Raw genomic sequence first — 22,710 nt, 5'->3', positions numbered from 1 at the left:
CCCACACGTTGTAGGGACATCTTCACCAGAAGGACTGGACTCTTCAGAGATAGCAACTTGTCACAACTTTCTCAAAAGCCATTAGGGACAGCTGATAAAAGCTGGCGATAAGAGTTATAAAATGGAGGACATGAGATTCTGTAGATGCTGGAAATCTTGACCAATACACACAAGATGCTGGAGGAACTCTGCAAGTCAGGTAGCATCAATGGCGGGATAAACAGTCATTTTTTACTGTTTGAAATATAATGTGGAATAGGGCCTACTGGCCCTTCGAGCCATGCTGCACAGCAATATCCTGATTTAATCCTAGCCGAATCATGGCGCAATTTACACTGACCAATTAACCTACCAAATGGTATATCCTTGGACTGTGGGAGGAAACCAGAGCAATTGGAGGAAACCCCTGCGGTCGTGGGAAGAAGGTACCAACTTCTTATGGACAGTGGCGGGAACTGAACCTAGGTTGCTGATGCTTTAAAATGTTGTACTAATCACTATGCTACCATGCCACTGAGATTTTTGCCACTGGGGTGACGAGTTTTGGTCTGGGACTCTCCGTCAAACATTTCCAGTCAAGATGGCACTGACCTACAATGTCTGTTGATGTCATGGCTCAGACTTAGCTGTCTTTTGTAGGTCCGTAATGATAGTTTTTGGGACAGTGCAGGGAATTAGGGGTCAGGTTGGGGTTTAGGGACAGTGATGAGGGAGAGTTAGAGGTCAGGGGCAGTAAATAAAGAGTTAGGGTCAGGAGCTGGAAGTTGGAGTCCAGGTCAGAGTGTCTGGGGTCAAAGGCCAGTGATGCCTGAGAATGGAGGTTGGGGACACAGGTACTGAGGATGAGACCTGTGATCCCCTAGGTCAAGGACTGTGGTTGACTGGTTCATAGGACAAGGGCCAGTGATCTTTGGTGCTGGGTGGGGGGGTTAAGAAGGGTTTTTTTTTTGCTGTTGTGTCTATCTGGTATGTTGGCTGTGTGTTGTTTGCTGAATATTTTGGGCATGCTATGTTGGCACTGTAAACACGGCGATGCTTGCGGGCTGCCCTCAGCACATCTGTAGACTGCGGGGTGGGTTGTTAACACAAACAATACATTTCATTGCATGTTCAATGTGACTCTTCAACTATTGTGACCAGTTCTGGTGGTCTTACAATAGAAATGATGTATTTCTGATAGACTGTAGCAAAGGTTCACCTGGTTAGGTGGGACTGTAAATTTAGTCATTTCCATCATCGATACTAGCCTCCATAGTATCCAGGACATCTTCGAGGAGGGATGCCTCAAAAAGGCGGTGTCCATCATTAAGGACCTCTATCTATCATGCCATGTTCTCTTTTCTACCATCAGGAAGGAGGTACAGAAGCTTGAAGGCACACACTCAATGATTCAGGAACAGCATCTTCCCCTCTGCCATCCAATTTCTGAATCAACACGACCTCACTACTTTTTATTTCTATTTTTTCACTACTTATTTAATTTAACTATTTAATATATACTTACTGTAATTCACAGATTTTTCTATTATTATGTATTGCATTGTATGGCAAAGACAACAAATTTCATGACATATGCCAGTGATATTAAAGCTGATGCTGATTCTGATAGGATTGAGGATCAGTCACGATCATATTGAATGGTGGAGCAAGCTCAAGGGACCAGATGGCCTTTTTCAATGTTTCTCTCTCTACTTCATTGCTCAAAGGACTCCTCCTCGGAATCCCTCAATCAATGACTGTGGAACTGATTATCAAATATTGCCATATTAATGTTTGCGGATCTGACAATTCAGGAAGTGTTGCTGCAATTTAAAGGACTTCATTGGCTCTGAAGAGCTTCAGTTCATCCTGAGATTGTGAAAGTGCTACAAAAATGCAATTTTATTAAAACCACTGCTATTCTTATGTTAAATAAAACCATCCACTTATTTAATACCAATTATCCTTCACTAGTGGATGTGGGCATGGTTGAAGAATCATTTATTCCTTCTTTCCTGTGGGCTAAAAACCATGTTACAGGAGAGATTTGGATGCACTGGAGGGAGTGCAGAGGACATTGACAAGGATGTGGCCAGGATTGGAGAATTGTAGTTATGAGGAGAGATGGTATAAGCTGGGGTTGAAATGAACAGGAAGACATAATGGAAATGTATGAAAGCAATGATGAACCTGGGCAATGTAAGACCTGAAGGAAAGGAGTCGACATGGAGGTGATAGGGGAAATGGTAGAAGGGTCAAAGAGGTTTCACCCAGAAGAGGGAAGGAATAAAACCATAAGACATAGGAGCAGAATTAGGCCATTCAGCCTATTGAGCTTGCTCCACCAGTCCATTATGACTGATCCCGGATCCCACTCAACCCCATACACCTGCCTTCTCACCATATCGTTTGATACCCTGACCAATCAGGAAACAATCAAATTCCACCTTAAATATAAGCATGGAACTGGCCTCCATCACAGTCTGTGACAGAGCATTCCACAGATTCACTACTTACTGGCTAAAAAAAATTCTTCTTCCCTCTATTCTAAAGGGTTGCCCCTCAATTTTGAGGCTGTTCCCTCTAAGGAAACATCCTCTCCTACCCACCTTATCTAGTCCTTTCAACATTTGGTAGGTTTCAATGAGATCCCTATGCAACCTCCTCCAGACTCTCTCCAATGACAACAAATCCTTTCTGAGATATGGGGCCCAAAACTTGACAGTTCTCTTAAGTGCAACCTGACCAGTGTCTTATAAAGGCTCAGAATTATCTCCTTGCTCTATTCCCCTTAAAATAAATGGCAACATTGCATTTGCCTTCTTTACCACAGACACAAACTATAAATTAACCTTCTAGGAGTCCTGCGCGAGGACTCCTAAGTCCCTCTGCACCTCGATATTGGAATTTTCTCCCCATTTAGATGATAGTCTGCACTATTGTTCCTTTTACCAAAATGTGTTATCATACATTTCCCATCACTGTATTTCATCTGCCACTTTTTTGTCCATAATTTCTCTAAAACCTGCTGCAATCATATTGCTTCCTCAGCACTATCTACTCCTCCACCTCTCTTTGTATCATCCGCAAACCTTGCCATAAAGCCATCAATTCCATTATCGAAATCATTGACAAACAATGTGAAAAGTAGCAGTCCCAATACTGAACCCTGAGGGACACCACTAGTCACTGGCAGCCAACCAGAAAAGGCTCCTTTTATTCCCACTCGCTGCCTCCTGCCTGTCAGCCATTCCTCTAGTCATACCAGTATCTTTCCTGTAACGCCATAGGTTTTTATCTTGTTAAGCAGCCTCATGTGTGGCACCTTATCAGATGCCTTTTGAATATCCAAGTAAATGCCATTCACTGCCTCTCCTTTGTCCACACTGCTTGTTACTTCCTTGAAGAACTGTAACAGATTTGTCAGGCAAGATTTCCCTTTACAGAAACCATGCTGACTTCAACTTATTTTATCAGTAGTTTCCAATTAACCTCAAAACCTCTTCTTAATAATAGACTCTGACACTTTCCCAACCTCTGAGGTTAGGCTAACTGGTTTATAATTTCCTTTCTTTTGCCTTCCTCTCCTCTTAAAGAGTGGAGTGACATTTGCAATCTTTCAGCTCTCTGGGACTATGGCAGAATCAAGTAATTCTTGAAAGATCATGATCAAATCATCCATTATCTCTTCAGCAACCTCTCTCAGAACTCTGGGATGTAGTCCATCTGACCCAGGTGACTCATCCACCTTCAGACTTTTGAGTTTGCAAAGAACTTTTCATTTGTAATAGCAATGCTCCTGCTCCTGCTCCCTGACACTCACAGACCTCTGGCACACTGCTTGTGTCTTCTACAGTGAAAACTGATGCAAAATACTCACTAAGTTCATCTGCCATTTCTTTGTCCGCTATTACTACTTCACCAGCATCATTTTACAGTAGTCCAATATCAACTCTCACCTTTCTTTCACTCTTTATACAACTGCAAAAACTCTTAGTATCCTGCTTTATATTACTGGCTAGTTTGCCCTCATATTTCATCTTTTCCCTTCTTATAGCTTTTTTAGTTGCCTTTTGTTGGATTTTAAAAGCTTCCCGATCATCCAACTCCCAGTCACTTTTGCTACCTTGTATTCCCTTCCCTTGCCTTCTATGCAGTCCTTAACTTCCTTTCTCAGCCACAGTTGACTACCACTTGAGAACTTCTTCCTCTGTGGGACATATCTATCCTGTGCCTTGTGAACTATACCCAGAAACTAGCCATTTTCTGCTCTGCTGTCATCCCCACCAGTATCCTCCTTCAATCCACTTGGGCAAGCTCCTCTCTTGTGCCTCTGTAATTCCCTTTATTCCATGTGGCTTATGCTTCTCCCTCTCATCTGGATCTGGAACTGAATGGCTGGAAGAATGGTGGTGGCAGCAACCTTTCTCAATTTCTGCTGTACTTGATAATGAATTGAAAGTGGCATTAAGCTGAACAACACACACACAAAATGCTGGAGAATTCTGCAGGCCAGGCAGCATCTTTTGGAAAAGAGAACAGTAGACATTTTGGGCCAAGACCCTTCGGCAGTCCATAGATGCTGCCTGGCCTGCTGAGTTCCTCCTGCATTTTGTGTGTGTTGCTTGGATTTCCAGCATCTGCAGATTTTCCCTTGTTTTTGTTTCAGGCTGAATAGTTGTTTCTGGACCTGCATTTACCATGATGGGCTGGATGACATAACTCACTGTTGTAATTTACTTTATAAATCTATGACTTTACGCTGCCATAATTTTGGAGAGTGAGAAAAGGGATGACTCCAACTGTTTGGTTGTAAATTCAGTGTCTGCCAGTTGATGTGCTGTTGTCAAATCTGTTAGCTAAACTCCGCAGTACTACAGAGTACCGCATGGGGGCGGTATAGGCGGCAATTTGAGAGCCAGGCCTTACAAAGCCAATTATTCATGGGAAGGATCTCTTCTGATTAAAACCGCAACATCATCGGGAATTTGAAATCTTGGATTGCTCTCCAGAAATTCAAAATGCAAACAGAAAATCACTTCAATTCAGCGGTAATGCAAAAACAGTTGAAATTAAGTAACAATAATGCATAAATAATAATAAACTCAAAATAATCTGCTTTTATTATACATGCTTTGGCCAACCGTGGTATGCATTGACGCTGCTAGTCGCCTTTTACCAAGTACCCATCCAACTTTCTATGGTGACTGATTCTAACAGAAGAATGATTTTTACCTTCTCTGTCAAAATCTCTCATCTTTACAGCCTCTCTCAACATCACCTCATAAACTCAGATTTGATGAAAACAGGCTTAACCTTCTGCTTACCTCATTCCAGGTAAACCTTCTCCACACTTTTTTAGAGGCATTTAAATTTTATGTTAAGTTGTTACCCAGACTTGTCCTCAATATTCCAGCTCAGGCCCAGCTAGCTATTTCTAAAATTCTAACACCATCTCTTTGGTTGGTGGTCTGTTCTGTTTATAAACCAGAGTAACTCAGATACTACTGCTTCATAAACTTGAAGTACTGTACTGTGCAAAATTCTTAGGCACAAATTTATAGCTAGGGTGCCTAAGACTTCTTGCACAGGGCTGTAGAAACTGTTAATGTATTGCATCATACTGCTGCTCCTGCAAAAAACCCCCCGAATTTCATGACACATGAGTGGCGATAAACCTGATTCTGATGTGGTTCTCTGTTGTGGACAGAGAGTGGGACGGGACGGGGGGGCAGGGAGAAGGGATAGGGAGCGGTAGGGGAGAACGTGTTATATAATGACCAATAAACCAATTGTTTAGAATCAAATTACCTTGCTTGGTGTCTCAGAGCTGGGCCTGTCTGCAGTCATGACTCCCCCACCCCCCCCCGGCACTCCTTCCCTGTCACCTGTCCCACACCACTCCCGCGATGCTCCACCCTCACCATTCCCTACATCCTCTGCTGCCACCAGATTTAGAAACTCGCTCTATACTCCACATTGACAAAAGTTCAGAATATCTTGCAACAAATCAGTCTGCAAACTAGCCTATCACATGAAAACTATGAGTCAGAGTAATAAAAATCTTTCACTGGTCCAGTGGGTTTCAACCTTCAGGTCCTTCCCCGCTGCCTCTTGAGTAACTGATGTTCTAGTTGACATGGAGGGTTTACTGCCTCACTATTTTCTCTTGTCACTTCTAATACAACAGTTTTCTCAAATGTACCTACTTTTCTGCTATCTTTCACAATCTGAAACATCACAGCCTAATTTATCTCGCTTGGAACTTAACATGATTCAAGTTTACTGAAATATAGTTAAAGCTATGCTTCTTCACCCCTCTCTGATCATTTGTGGGCATTTTCTAGCCTACTTAGAAAATTGTTATTTTTCTTAAAGAGCAAAGTCTTTTGAATTTTTCCAGTGTCTCAGTGAATTGCTCCCATTTATGAAAATCCTGTTTCTCCTGTTCTTTGGAAGACCATTACCTTAACCATAATGATTGTCCCTTGCATCACCACTTGCATTTATTTATGTTCTTGGGTTCACACAATCTCTTTTGACCTCAATACAAAGTGTGTTCTGTCATAGAGGCATCCTCACAGAGTATATTTCGAATTGATGTTCCCTCAGAGATAGTTCCCTTCTCCTAATTATTGTTTCTGCCTGTGAGGAGGATCCGACATTCAACTGAGCAGGATATATCTAATGGTAATTTTCTCTTTCACCTCCTCTGCTGTTTTTCTCCATGCATTTGTTACATATTTAACCTGCACACCTTCCTAAATTGCAAGTATGCCATGCTATGTGCTCTTGCTGCTGGGTTGCAATAGAAACACATTGAACAAGATCTCAAAGAGTAGTTCCTAGTCTTTCTCCCAACTCTAGATGCTCCCACTCTTAAAATCTGAACTCAGCCTCACCTAATCACAAATCCCTGTTTAACATGGTGCTCCCGTTAACTCTTCCTTTTCTGATCTTGATATCTTTCTTCCTTATTTGTCAAGAGAAAGCAAGGTAGGAGCAAATTAGATACTGGAATTTCAATAGATTTTTTTCAATCTTACAATGCATATGGGATCGTTGAGTGCTCTTTAATTTAAAATGCTATCCTAGGTAATGCATGGAGATCCATATGTGATATACCCTTAGTATTCAAAATCACTGAAATAGCATTAACGTATAGAGTCATGGAGTTGTATAGCACATTCAAGAAACTTCATCCCATTCATTTACCATCACTCACTTATGCCAGTCCTACACTAATCCCATTTCATTCTCTCAGCACTCCTGTCAGTAGATCTGGGATTCTGCATTGATCAGCAACTCTATACTAGCATCAGTGAGCCTTAGAGAAACATAGCACTCAAAGTGGCCCTTCGGCCCACCAACTCTGTGTTGACCATCAGTCACCCATTTTCACTAATCTTACATTAATCCATTTATTCTTGCTACATTTGCATCAGCTCTCTCCACATTCCACCACTTACCTATGCACAAGGGTGGGGATTTACAACAGCCAACTAACCTACCAATGTGTAAGGGACCAGGAACACCCAGGAGAAAACCATGCAGCCACGGGCAGAATGTGCAGACTCCACACAAACAGCACCAAAGGCCAGAATTCAATCCTAAAACTTTGCTGCTGTGCCTACATAATAATTGAAAAGAAGAACTGTAGGTAGATTTATACCAACTTCCCTCAAGGTGATGCCCTATCTCCAGTTTGTCCCCATGTCAGTACTTACTGAAGCAGTGCTGCCATCATTTGCAGGATGTGACAAACTAAGACCTTTACAATCTGCTCAGCTCCCTCAACACCATTTTAGTGAAGAGTAGGGAAGTTCAGACTACTCTGATCAAGTAGTCACTCCCCAACCTAAAGCACTAAAACAGGTGATCTGTCTGTAATCCTGTTGTTGGGATCCTGCCATACCCAACAAACTGAAGTTCTGACATCTAATTAATTGAAATATTGACCCTTGATCTGCTTCCACAGATGCTGTCTGACCTGCTGAGTTCCACCAGCAGTTTGCTTTCTGGCCCACATTCTAGCAGCTGCAAACTTTTGTGCCTACAACAGATCGGACTTTGTTGTAATCGCAGTCAGCTGGCCCTAAATCACATTGGATGTTCTAGGGTAATGGAAGAAGCTAAACAAATACAAGTCTTTCCATCTTCCTTCTATTGTTTACGCCCTGTCTTTAATAATGCCTGCAGGGCAGAGACTGCTGTGTATTGAGACTTTACATGAATATTTTATTTATATTTATGTATTATGGTTCATTTGATCCTCTCAACTTGAGAACCAGTGACTCATGCAAGTGTAACTAATTGTTTATTTTATGATTGTCTAGTAATACTATTCACCCTGTATTCAACAAAATCAAGGTGCTTCTTTTAAAGTCAATCTCCATTGCCCCAAGGCTTTTAATTCATTAAGAATTCATATGAGCACTTCTCACTGTACAACGAACAGTTCCATTTTACAGCCTCACTTCAATTCCCTTTCTGAAGTGCCTGAGAAAATCTCAATTCAGTGCAATTCCCGGGAAGGCAGAGCCTAAAGTGTATTACCAACCAACTCTGCTGAACACTCATAGGCGTCCAGACCACTGTGTGCCACCTGTCCCTTAACTACCATCCATAATATCCATTGACTCCGGATTGGAATTGGTGCGGAATTCATTTGCTTTCAGTTTTTGTTTTTCACTTGAAGTAGGATTACTGTACAGGGGAGTCTGTTGGATTGTTTTATCAGTGCCAAGTCATGGCACTACTTGATGCACAGCAGTGAACCCGATTATATGTTTACCTATGCAGAAGACATCACAAACAACGGGCTGGAAGAATTCAGTGAGTTGAAAGGTGTCAGTCTGGGGGAAGGATTTCTTAGGACTGAGAGTGGAGACAGCCAGTATAAGGAGGAGAGAAGGAGTGGTGAGATGTGGGTTGGTAGGTGATAGGTGGACTGCAGAGGAGTGAGTGATGGGGAGATGGAGCCAGGTGGGTGGAGGGGAGTTGAACATAGAACATAGAACAGTACAGCGCAGTAACAGGCCCTTCGGCCCACAAAGTTCTGCTGAACCAGCTAAAAACTAAATAAAAAACCCAAAAGCTAATCCATCCTACCTACACGATGTCCACATCCCATTGTCCTCACATTCATGTGACTATCCAAATGTCTCTTAAGAGCTTCTAATATATTTTCCTCCACCACCATACCAGGCATCAAGAACTCTCTGAGTAAAGAACTTACCCTTCACATTCCCCTTGAACCTATTCCCTCTCAAGTTCAATGCATGCTCTCTGGTGTTAGACATTTCTACCCTGGGAAAAATATACTCTGTCTGGAGATGTAGAGAGAGCTGCTGTTTCTTCTGGTGAGCTGGAAGCTCGTGATAATTTGGCTGCTGCAGAGCAAATGGAGGTTAATTGACAGGAATTCTTTCACTGCTGAATCTAAGCATTAGGTTGCCTGGAGGACTTGGAGGAGGAATGTGAAGGGAGGGTGGGAGAAGCTGGAAGGGCTGTGTCAACTTCTTGAAGTAATCAAGAATATTAATGAAAGCAGGCTTTAGATATTGTGTACATGCCCATTAGTAAGACAATTCACAAGGTTCCATATTGCAGGCTTGTTCAGAGGTATAGGGCATATGCGATCCAGGGCGAGCAGGATAATTGGATCCAAAATTGGTGTGGTGATTGGAAGCAGAGCATGGTGGAAGGTTGCTTTTCTGAATGAAAGTCAGTGCCCCTGGTGCACGGTGGTGTTTGATGTTGGGACGTTGTGCTTGGCATATATGCTAATGAATTAGATGTGAATGTAAGATGTGTGATTATTCAGTTTGCATATGACATGAAAATTGTTGGTGCTGTTCTCAAAGTCCAATCCTGTGTCCCCGTTGTGAGAGGTGGAAATGGGTAAGGTCAGCTCTCCTTCTCCTTTTCCCAACCATGAATGCCCTCTCCCTGCCCCCTTTCCACTCTCAGTCCACAATAGAGACCCATATCAGAATCAGCTTTATCATCGCTCACATATGTCATGAAATTTGTTTGTATTTGTGGCAGCAGTACAGGGCAATACACAAAATTACTACAGTACTGTGTAAAAGTCTTAGGCTCCCTAGCTGTATGTATGTGTCTAAGACTTTTGCACAGTGCTGTACATAGTAAAGAGAATGTTGCCTGGATTGGAGGACTTTAATTATGGGAAGAGATTGAATTGGCTCTGCTTGTTTTTCCTGGAGTGAAGGAGGCTAAGAGGTGACCTAATAGAGATATATAGAGGTATAGATGGGGTAGATAGTCTGAGTCTTCTTCCCATGGTAGAAGTATCACAAGCAAATGGGCTTATGTTTAAGGCGAGAGAAAAGTGTTTTGATAGGATCCAAGGAAAAAATGTCTTTTTATGTGGAGTGCTTTATATCTAGAACATGCTGCTAGAGGATCATAAGACATTGGAGGAGAATTAGGCCATTTGGCCCATTAGTCACCCATTTGGTGAGCAGTCTTGGGACATATATCTAAGAAAGGATATGCTGGTATTGGAGAGAGTCCAGAGGAAGTTTATAGGAATGAAAGGGTTAATGTATGAGAAATCTTTGACTCTGGGCCTGCACTTGCTGGAGTTTAGCAGAATGAGAGGGGGATCTCATTGAAACATATGAACATTGAAAGTCCTAGATAGAGTGGAAGTGGAGAGGTTGTTTCCAATAGTGGAAGTGTCTAAAACCAGCAGGTACAGCCTCAGAATAGGATGGATATCTCTTTAGAACAGAGTTGAGGAGGAATTTCGTTAGCCAGACAGTGGTGAATTTGTGAAATTCATTGTTACAGATGCTGTGAAGGTCAAGTCATTGGGTATATTTAAAGTGGATACTGAAAAGTTCTTGATCCTTGATTTGTAGTGGCATCAAAAGTTATGGGAAGAAAGCAGGAGAATGGGGTTGAAAGGGATAATAAATTAACCATAAGGCATGATGGAATTAGATATAATAACTAAATTGAAGATAGGAATATAAGAATTAGGAGCAGGAGTAGGCCATCAAGCCTGCCTCAACATTAAATAAGATCATGGCTGATCTGTCCGTAAACTCAGTTCCATCTACCTGCCTTTTCCCCATAACCCTTAATTCCCTTACTATGTAAAAACCTATCTAACTGTTTTTTTTAATACATTTAGTGAAGAAGCCTCGACTGCTGAATTCCACAGATTCATCACTCTCTGGGAAAAAACAGTTTCTCCACATCTCCATCCTAAATCTTCTCCCCTGAATCTTGAGGCAATGTCCCCTAGTTCAAGTTGAGAGATTATTAGGCAGGTATTGTACTTGAGTAGACCTGGAGTAGAGTTTGTAAATGGGCACAAAGTTAGTATGTATATGATACACTGAAGGGCCTGATGGTGTGCTGTACAGCTCTACAGTCTATGAACACTTGAGGCATACTCTAGCCTGCATGGCAATGGCAAGGGATGACAGGGAAGATAGAGGAGCCACTTCCACTTTCAGGCAGGAATTGGGACAGAACCAGGTGCTTATGAGACCTGGTGCACATCTCTGTGCTTGCCTCTGTCAAAACCAGCACATCACACAAGCAGATGGTGCAGCTTCTATTTGCATGGAATCCATTCAGTAGCTTCATACCCTGGCCACTGCAATCAGAGCTCTTCCAGGAGCATGAGGAAACAGATTGGCACTCTCTGCAAGAAGATTGATGTAAACACTACTGAGAAATGACAACTGGGAGAAAACTGAGCCAGCCCCTATATCTACCAGATTTATTGTTGGTGCTGGTTTGGATTGAAAGTTTAACCATCAGTTCTGCACTCTGATCTAATGCTTGGCCTGAGATAAATAGGGGTGGGCACAATGGGATCTAATGCTTGGCCAAAGGGTGGTGAATTTGTGGAATTTGTTGCCACATGCAGCTGTGGAGGTCAGGTCGTTGGGTGTATTTAAGGCAGAGATTGATAGGCTCTTGATTGGACATGGCATCAAAGGTTACAGGGAGAAGGCCGGAAACTGGGGTTGAGGAGGAGAAAAAGAAGGATCAGCCATGATTGAGTGGCGGAGCAGACTCGATGGGCCAGATGGCCTAATTCTGCTCCTATGTCATATGGTCTTATGGTCTAAATAGGGATAGAAACAATGGGAACTAATGTCTGGCCGGGGAAAGGTAGGGATGGAGAGAATGGGATCTAATGTCTGGCTAGGATTGAATAAGGATGGACACAATGGGATCCAGTGCCTGGCCTGGAATAAATAGGGATGGACAAAATGTGATCTATTGCCTGGCAAGAAAAACTAGCTGTGAACACAATGGGATCTAATGTCTGGTAGGAATAACTAGAGATGGGCACAATGGGATGTGATGCTTGGCAAGGCTGAATGGAATTGATGCAAGGCTTTGTTTGTGATGCCAATATTCAAATATCAGTAAACAAAAAGACTCACATTCGAGCAGTGATTTTGTTTCTTGTCAAGTTCTTGAGTTGTTGCTCTTGATTGCAGAAAGACTTTTAAAATCTCTTTTTCTTTCCCTCTTTCTTCAGTCTCTGAAAGATAAAATTTTAGGATCAGTTCTGAGACATCCTTCATTGTGACCTGTATGTAGCAATGTGCATTTTAGACACATTCATCCAAAGGAAAATATTCAGGCTTGAGTATCCCTCAGTATGGTCAATCTGTGAGAGACAAATAAATAATGGAAATGCATTGCTTGTTGCAGAAACCAGTTCCTGTCTGTACACATGCCAGTATCCTTACTTGACATTTGGTCTTTAAAGACATGACAACAATCATTTGTATTTGGTCAGTAAGATGAGGCCCAACAGGAGGTTAGCAACAGCAAGTGAAGTCTTGCTCAGGTTGATTCCCTATCCCAGTTAAGCTCATCCTCGGACCACTGAAGGTCGCTGTCCGGTCGGTGAATGTGCCTCATTTTGTGCTCGTGTTAGGTCAATCAATATAATTGGGCTGGCCGTGATAAACTGCAGTGTAGGACCCCAGTGGTTATTTCTGCAACCTGTCTGCACACTCAAGCCGTGACTTGTTCCCCAATGCACGCCCACTGGGTGTGAGTTGGTGAGAATGGGGGTGAATAGGTAACAGAAACAATTAGTGGAGCAGCATGAGCTACCATGCAATCAAATAGCCAAGTGGCTGGCTTCTATGTCATGAGGAAGTATAGAAGTAAACAGGGAGCATCGAGGGAATATGGATAAAGTCCAGCTGTGCCTTCAATGGAACTAAGTTCTTAACTCTGCTGGAAACGTTGTCACCCTGAGTCAGAAGAGTGAAAACATTTCTGTACCTAGATTGTGAAGTCCTTTAATACAACCTGGGTTTGCAAAAGTTGCTTTATTAGTGACAGGTTGTTACTTTTTTGAGTTTGAGTACTGATGGCATGATTGGATGCTTGGAGCAACAATGTAAGGGGACATTAGACACTGCGAATTAAGAAATGTGCCGCTTTTTCAGACTGGCTGTCAACTGTGTTTGACCTGGAGTCCCTGGAGGTCTGAACACATGCAATTCAGTTGCCTCTCACCAGTCAGCTGATGACTTTGATTACATGACATTTCCTGCGCTTTTAAAATGTATCACAATTATGTCTCAACAACACTGGGTCCTGAAATGCAAGTCCTGAATAAAATAGTTGACTTTTGAGTTCAGAGAGATGACTAATAGTATTTGCACCAAAAATCATAATGAATAGGAAACATAATTTGAATTAAAATTTATTTGTGTGTTTGGTTTGCTCCTGTAACAACTGCAGTGAAATTTTAATCAGAAATCAGTGGAACAGCTACTAACTTTACATACAGTCTTATGGTGTTTTACAGGACTCAGTGAAATCTACTGTGTTTTGATCCTCTATACTGATTTTCACACTGTTCTACATAAACACTATCATAGCACCACCCAACTAACACCACATACAGAACACTCCTCCCTTCTTTCCCATGTTTTCTTATTGTGTTGCATTTTTCCCAGATCGTCACATTCCACCTCCCCATTTCCCCCTCCTTGTTCCCCCTACCCCCTCCACCCTCCTCACCCCTTCCCCATCTCTCCCCAACCCTCTCTGTACTCTCCTCTACCACCACCCCTCCCCTCTCCCTCCTTCAATCTCTCCCCCTCCATCTTTCCCCCCTCTCCCCTGTCTTTCTCCCCTCCCCTTTCCTCCTCTCTTCTACCCCTCTTTCCTCTCCCTTCCCCTTTCTCCCTCCTCCCCTGTCCTCTCCCCCTCTCCTCTTCACTCTCTCTCTTCTCCCCCTCACTTCCTTAACCCCCTCTCTGGCCTTCCCCTCCCGTTCCGCCCCCATCCCCCTGTGATTAGGGTAGGGTTAATCAGGTTTGTCGTGGTTACTGGTGTAGCATGGCTTGAAGCGGGAAGGGCCTACTCGTCACTATATCACTAAGTAAATAAATAAATGTCATAAATAGAGCAATAGGCGAACTCGCGTCAAGCAGCATCTGTGGGGGGAGGACTGGTATATTGACAATTCACTAGGGTACCACAGTACTGTAGCGGTTAGCTCGATGCTGTTATCACTTGGGGCATCAGACTTTAGCCCTGGCTTCCCACGTAAGCAATTTTGTACATCCCTTGTGTGGGCATGTGGGTGCTCCGGTACAAAGACCTGCCAGTTGTTGGTTAATCGGTCATTGCAAGTTGTCCTATGATTAGGCTATTATTAAATCGGGGGGTTGCTGGGCAGCGTAGCTCGCTGGGTCAGAAAGGCCTATTCCACGCTGTATCTCAAAATAAAATGTAATTCCTTCCCCCTAAAAGATCCACCTTGACGTGTTGTTCCTGCAGTTTCCTGTTTATCAGAAGACCACGATCTCCGTTCCCCATTGCTGTCCTTGGTCTGGTTTCATCCCAGAGTTTTGTGACAGACAATGTGAGATTTCTGGGCTGCTCAAGGAGACATCAGTCCAGGCTATAAATCCTGCTCTGTGTCTGAATGGTGGAATTACTAGGAAAGTGTATACTACACATGGAAGTGGTTTTCTTGTTTTTAAGTGTGGGTACTCACACAGATGGTTCCATTTTAAACCTAAATACCCAACCATGTTTCCAATTGAAATTATGTGATTAAACTGTTGACTTTTTCCAAGATGGTGCCGGCCTACATTCTCTGTGGAGGTTACAGCTGAGATTTAGCTTTGTTTTTAGTTGTTTATTAGGTTCATAGGGATGGTTTCAGGGACAGAGAGGGGATTTTGGGGTCAGCATACGGTTTAGGGACAGGAATGTGGGGGAATAGAGGTCAGGCCAGAATCTAAGCCTTTTCTCCAAGTTCAAAGGCCAGGGCTGACAGACCAGCACAGATGGAGGCCAGTGTCACAACCACACCCCCCCCACCCCACCCCAGGTTATCAGCGAATTCTGGAGTTGGAATTCCATGTGGAAAGGGGGGACTGGAGTTCAAGGCTTAGTGTTTTGGGACCTGACATTGGCAAGTTGAAGTTCCAGGCCTAGCATTTGGTCACTGGCGGGCCTGGGGTCGATGCCAAGGACTGAGGCCTGAGGCTTGAATTGGAAATCCAAAGGTTGAAGCCCAATGGTCGGAGGCTGAGTCTGTGAATTTTTGCACATCTGCTGGGGAGGATGAAGGCCCAGTCAGAGTCTGAGTCCACTAATGGCTGATAACAGCCTGTTCTGGGGTTGGAGGACTGTATACGTGCGTGGGAAGACCGGGGCTCGTTTTCCTACTGCGCCAGAATGATAGATAGATAGATAGATAGATACTTTATTCATCCCCATGGGGAAATTCAACTTTTTTTCCAATGTCCCATACACTTGTTGTAGCAAAACTAATTACATACAATACTTAACTCAGTAAAAAATATGATATGCATCTAAATCACTATCTCAAAAAGCATTAATAATAGCTTTTAAAAAGTTCTTAAGTCCTGGCGGTAGAATTGTAAAGCCTAATGGCATTGGGGAGTATTGACCTCTTCATCCTGTCTGAGGAGCATTGCATCGATAGTAACCTGTCGCTGAAACTGCTTCTCTGTCTCTGGATGGTGGTATGTAGAGGATGTTCAGAGTTATCCATAATTGACCGTAGCCTACTCAGCGCCCTTCGCTCAGCTACCGATGTTAAACTCTCGAGTACTTTGCCCACAACAGAGCCCGCCTTCCTTACCAGCTTATTAAGACGTGAGGCATCCCTCTTCTTAATGCTTCCTCCCCAACACGCCACCACAAAGAAGAGGGCGCTCTCCACAACTGACCTATAGAACATCTTCAGCATCTCACTACAGACATTGAATGACGCCAACCTTCTTAGGAAGTACAGTCGACTCTGTGCCTTCCTGCACAAGGCATCTGTGTTGGCAGTCCAGTCTAGTTTCTCGTCTAACTGTACTCCCAGATACTTGTAGGTCTTAACCTGCTCCACACATTCTCCATTAATGATCACTGGCTCCATATGAGGCCTAGATCTCCTAAAGTCCACCACCATCTCCTTGGTCTTGGTGATATTGAGACGCAGGTAGTTTGAGTTGCACCATATCACAAAGTCCTGTATCAGTTTCCTATACTCCTCCTCCTGTCCATTCCTGACACATCCCACTATGGCCGTGTCATCAGCGAACTTCTGCACATGGCAGGACTCCGAGTTATATTGGAAGTCTGATGTGTACAGGGTGAACAGGACCGGAGAGAGTACGGTTCCCTGCGGCGCCCCTGTGCTGCTGACCACCGTGTCAGACCTACAGTCTCCCAACCGCACATACTGAGGTCTATCTGTCAAGTAGTCCACTATCCAATCCACCATGTGAGAGTCTACTCCCATCTCCGTTAGTTTGTGCTTTAAGATCTTGGGCTGGATGGTGTTAAAGGCACTAGAGAAGTCAAGGAATGTAATCCTCACAGCACAACTGACCCCTTCTAGGTGAGAGAGTGATTTGTGCAGCAAATACGTGATAGCATCCTCCACTCCCACCTTCTCCTTATACGCAAACTGAAGAAGATCCTAGACGTGCCTGGTTTGTGGCCTCAGATTCTGTATTATCAGCCGCTCCATGGTCTTCATAACGTGCGACGTCAAGGCAACAGGTCTGAAGTCATTCAACTCCTTTGGTTGTAGTTTCTTCGGTACCGGGACAATACAGGATGTTTTCCACTGTCTGGGTACTCTTCTCTGCTCCAGGCTCATGTTGAAGATGCGCTGTAGTGGTTCTCCCAGCTCAGTCGCACAGGCCCTCAGTAATCGTGGGGAAACTCCATCCGGTCCAGCCGTCTTGCTGGTACAGATCTTCCTCAGTTGACCTTCCACCTGTGCAGCCGTAATCCTGGGCGTGGGCAAGGTCTCCTGTGAGTAGCAACACTTTCAAGCTGCCCCCAGCACACCTTCAAGTGTGTTGTTTGTTAACGCATTTCATTGTACGTTCCAACACACATGTGATAAATGAATTTGAATAGTGAATCTTAAATCTTGTCCAGACCCAGTCTCCAGCCACTGTTTGAAATATGGTGACATGTCCCACCCTGGAGCATATTCTCAATGTCCTACTGGCATAATCAATTAGGACCCTCTTCCATTGAGATCCCTCTGCTGAGTTAGTTAGTTGGGAGATTATGAACCAAGAAAGGGAAACAAAAAACTTGAGGGCATGAGTTTAAGATGAGAAGGGAGAGATTTGAAAGGAATCTGAAAGGCAACTTCACGCAGAGGGTGGTGCATATATGGAATGAGCTGCCTGTGAAAGAAGTTGAGGCCAGCATAATAAAGACAGCAAGGAGACGTTAATTGAGTATGCCTGTAAGAAATGGATTGTATATGGTGACGTATATGACTGGAGGCAAGGGTCGGGCTGATTTCACCTGCTCTCCTGCAAAAGTTCATTCCTTTCTCCCCAGCACTGAGGCTGTGAACTGATCCAGCTGCTGTGTGTTTTTGCCCCACTGATGTGATGAACTGGGACCAAGGCTTGGGCCTACTCTGGCTACTCCGGGAGCAGATCTGGGGACTCAGCCTGGTTCAGAATGGTGTTGGCTTGCTTCTATTGTTTGCGTGATTTGTGTTTTTCTTTCCCCTCTTTCTCTGCGCAGTCGTTTTTGGTCTTTTTTTAAAATTGGGTTGTTCAGGTTTTTTGCTTTCTGGCTGCCTGTAGGCAGACAAATCTCAAGGTGTATAATTTATAAATTCTTTGATAATAAATGTGCTTTAAATCTTGAATCGTTGATGATAAATTTACTTTGAACTCTGAACATTTGGATAGGAAAGGTAAGTAGAGAGATATGGGCAAGTAGGATTAGCTTAGGTGGGCACCTGAGTTGGCATGGATGAGTTGGGCTAAATGGCCTGTTTCTGTGTTGTATTACTCTGACTGTGACTCGATCTGAGAATCTCACAGGGACAAATACTGCTTTTTGTGAATGGCACCTTTGTTTTGATTTTTCAGCTACAGCTCAATATATCTTTTTCTTTCTCTAATACTAAAATAAACCTCCCACAGATGCAAGAACAATGACCTCCTGCTGTAGTCTCTACTACCATCACCATTTTTCACCACTGTGTGGAAAATGCAAAGACTTGAGTCTCATTGCAACGTGATCTTTGCTGAGTTCAACTAAATCCTGTTCCTGTCCCCTGCTAATGGACAGAATTTGTCATTTGATTTATTTTTGTCACACACACCAAGGTACAATGAAAAACAGATTTGTAAGTCATCCATACAGATTACTTTAAAATGTAATTACTTTGAGGTAACACCAAGGGAAGAGCTCTATCAGAATGCAGAGATCAGTGTTATAATTACAGAGAAGGTGCTGTGCAGGCAGACATAAAGGAATAAGGCCATAATGAGGTAGATTGTGGGTCAAGGGTTCATTTTATCATACAGTAACCTTATAACAATGGGATAGAAGCCATCCTTGAATGTAGTTGTACGCAGTTTCGGACTTTTGTATCTTCTGCCCAATAGATTAGATTTATTTGTCACATGTACATTGAAACTTTGAAAATTACAGTGAAATGTGTCTGTTCCATCAACGACCAACACAGTCTGAGAATGTGCTTGAGGGTGCCTTGCTTCTGGCACCAACTCAAAGCTGACTAACCTTACTAACTCAAACATCTTCAGAATGTGGGAGGAAACCCGTACAGTCATAGGGAGAACATATAGACCCCATACAGTCAGCAGCTGAACTTGAATCTCAATCGTTGATTTCTGGTGCTGTAAAGCATTGTGCTAACCATTAGATTACTACACCACCCTGCTGTGCCATACCGTAACATGAGTGGGGGTGGGGGAGGTATAGAAGTAATTGATTATTTTGGTTGCTTTTCTGACGCAATTCTGGTTTCTGTGATGTGCTATGAGCTATATTCATGACTCTGCAATTTCTTGTGTTACAGCTGAGCAGTTCCTGTACCAAGCTGTGATACATCTATAAACATGGTGAGGGTCAGTGGGGACAGACTGATTTTCTTTAATCTCCTGAGGAAGCAAAGGTGCTTGTCCTCTTTCTTGGTCATGCTCTCCCTATAGTTGGATCAGGACTGGCTATTGGTGATATTCACACCTGGGAACTTTGAACCCTGAACTGCCTTAACCTCAGAACCACTGATGTAAACAGGAGCATGTGTGCATTCCACTTCTTGAAGTCAGTGACTTCCCTCTGAATATTCTTGCTTAGATTGTGCGCAAATTGAACACTGACCCTAAACTGCAGTCATAAACCTTCTGAGCCTGAGAAACCTTATGTTTTCAACCTCTGCCTCCTCAGCTGACCAGTCAGCCTCAGCTGTCGTCTGCATTGCTGGGAGCCGGCATGGACAGTAAGTGGGTCTAAATGCAGCAGGCCAAACGTAGGGCAGATTGTTCACAGTAATTACCATCCCCGTGAGCTCATTCAGTTGCATTTTCATTCATTTTGTTCAATGTTTGACGCAGGCCACTCTGACTCCATTTGGATTTTTGGCCCTCAAATATCAGTTGTACATCAGAAGGGAAGGAAAGGGAAAAATCATAATAGCAAAGCATTCTGTGGTGTGAAGATTTAGTTCTGCTGCTTGAAACAATACTTTCTTGAATCTCCTTTCAGACTTCTTTCTCTGCACTCAAATGCAAAACAATGAACATTAAACAGACCCGAGTCTGCAGGTCAGTTTTTCTTCCTTTCATTGTCCTGTGCAATATCATTTTACTCAAGATCTGCAGATTTTATGACAACGACAGACATGCCACGCAAAGCGCTGTGCATCACAGGCTAAAAATAGCCAATGAGCAGTACAACCTTCTCAATGTGAGACTAATATTAGAGCATCTTTTCACTTGCAAATGAAGTTCTGCAACATCCCCCCCCCCCCCCCACCTTTGATTCCATTTGACTTCTTTCTAAAATGCCAACGGCTTTGGTAAATGATGATCATGACTCAGTAGATGCAAGGGGTGATGGTGGGGAGTGGTATCCCACTTGTGGACCAATTTGTAAGTCAGATGCTGGGGCAGTTTGTGTGATGGGACGCCTGCCCGGGACTTGCCAGTAATGTGGGGCTGTGGGCCTGTTGAACTCCTGAACACAGGCCCACTGCCCCAGAGCCCTCCCCCACTACACCAATCACAGTTTATCATAACAAGTCAGCAGCCCTGTCTTGCACCGGTGATAATTTTTTTTTTGCTTCGCCAGTGGTTGACACAGAATGCTTGATAACGTGCTATTTTGGAGTGGGGTACAGCCTCATTTTTAACCCCCTCCCACCTCAAGAATTGCAAAACATCACTAGCAATACTGAACTAAAACTGTGGCCAGTGTCTCTCTTTACTTAATTGTTTACAAACAATTATATGAGAAATGCCATCTCCAATTGCAACCTAAAATCCAGAGGATGACTGCTAGATTCACCTACTTCAGTGCAGAGGCTATTTGGCCCATCAGGCCAATGCTGGCTCTCAGCAGAGCAATCACACCAACTCCATTCCCCATTTCTTTCTGACATACCGTCAATATCCCTTTGATACTTTCATCCCTCAGCTACACTAAGTGTGATTATCAGTGACCAATTGGCTTTGGAATGTGGGAGGAAACTGGAGCACTTGGAGGAATCCCATGCAGTTAGAGGAAGAATGAGAAAACTCTAACTGTGTTGGTGGCCTGGCCTCTACCATCATTCACACCATCCCCCTTCCTGGACACTAGACACCAGAACACTACAGCACAGTACAGGCCCTTCAGTCCTCCATGTTGTGCCAATCCATATATTCCTTAAAAAAAAGTACTAGACCCACACTACCCCATAACCCACTATTTTTCTTTCATCCATGTGCCTGTCCAAGAGGCTCTTAAATACCCCTAATGTTTTAGTCTCCACCACCATCCCTGGCAAGTCATTCCAGGCACTCACAACACTCTGTGTAAAAAACTTACCCCTGATGTCTCCCCTAAACATCCCTCCCTTAACTTTGTACATATGCCCTCTGGTGTTTGCTATTCGTGTCCTGGGAAACAGGTACTGGCTATCCACCCTATCTATGCCTCTCATAATCTTGTAGACCTTTATCAAGTCCCCTCTCATCTTTCTACGCTCCAAAGAGAAAAGTCCTAGCTCTGCTAACCTTGCCTCATAAGACTTGTTTTCCAATCCAGGCAACCTCCTGGTAAATCTCCTCTGCACCCTCTCCATAGTTTCCACATCTTTCCTATAATGAGCTGACCAGAACTGAACACAATACTCTAAGTGTGGTCTCACCTGAGATTTGTAGAGTTGCAATGTGACCTCTCTACTCTTGAACTCAATCCCTCTATTAATGAAGCCTTGCATCCCATAGGCATTCTTAACTACCCTATCAACCTGTGCAGTGACCTTGAGGGATGTATGGATTTGAACCCCAAGGTCCCTCTGTTCATCCACACTCTTAAGTAACTGACCATTAACCCTGTACTCAGTCTTCTGGTTTGTCCTTCCAAAATGCATCACCTCACACTTATCTGGATTGAACTCCATCTGCCACTTTTCTGCCCAATTCTGCATCCTGTCTATATCCTCTTGTAACCTTCGACAACCTACAGCTCCATCCACAGTTCGTGTCATCTGCAAACTTACTCACCCATCCTTCCACCTCTTCATCCAGGTCATTTATAAAAATCACAAAGAGCAGGGGTCCCAGCTCAGATCCTTGCGGCACTCCACTAGTCACCGACCTCCAGGCAGAATACTTTCCTTCCACAACTACCCTCTGCTTTCTTCCTGTAAGCCAATTTTTTATCCAAACAGCCAAGGTTCCGCTGATCCTGTGCCTCATGACTTTCTGGATGAGTCTCTCGTGGGGGACCTTGTCAAATGCTATTTGAACTTAAGCCAGGGATTTTGCGAAGGACCAGATCACTCACTGGCTAGTTGCTGAGTTTCAGCAAAGGATCTCAGTGGAATTAGGTCATGAATATCAAGGGATGCCCACTGATGCAAAACCCCGAGAGATCTCACCTCCCGGCTAAGGGCTGGCTTCATTAGGCAGCTGGCAATGGGCCAGGGGGGACAGCTTTCTGATTGGTTGGCCAATTTGCTGATCTGCCCATTTTGCAAGTGGAAACAGAGGCGCAGCAGATGCTGGAAATCCAGAGTAACACACACAAAACATTGGAGGAACTCAGCAGGTTGGGTAACATCTATGGAGAGGAACAGGATTGATGAAGGGACTGATGAGGGACATACAGGCAGTTACTGCCATGAGTCAGCCAAATGGCCAAATGGTGTTCTGTACACTAGGTGTGGTCTCACCT

General features: G+C 43.7%; 1 protein-coding gene across 7 annotated transcripts in view; it reads right to left on the bottom strand.

Moving 5' to 3' along the window:
• Positions 1 to 22,710, bottom strand: part of fam163aa (family with sequence similarity 163 member Aa) — a 198,071-nt gene that overhangs the window by 4,621 nt on the left and 170,740 nt on the right. For 6 of the 7 annotated variants that reach the window (XM_073062430.1, XM_073062428.1, XM_073062429.1 and 3 more), the window contains one exon: positions 12,417 to 12,517. The gene's annotated coding sequence lies outside the window, so the exon portion shown is untranslated. Of the gene's footprint in view, positions 1 to 12,416; positions 12,518 to 13,275; positions 13,300 to 22,710 lie in introns of those variants that run through there. The other variant, XM_073062433.1, reaches the window with a different exon arrangement.

This window comes from Hemitrygon akajei, chromosome 12, assembly GCF_048418815.1.
Source record: "Hemitrygon akajei chromosome 12, sHemAka1.3, whole genome shotgun sequence".
Classification (NCBI taxonomy): domain Eukaryota; kingdom Metazoa; phylum Chordata; class Chondrichthyes; order Myliobatiformes; family Dasyatidae; genus Hemitrygon; species Hemitrygon akajei.
This window is presented reverse-complemented; position numbering and strand designations above follow the sequence as displayed.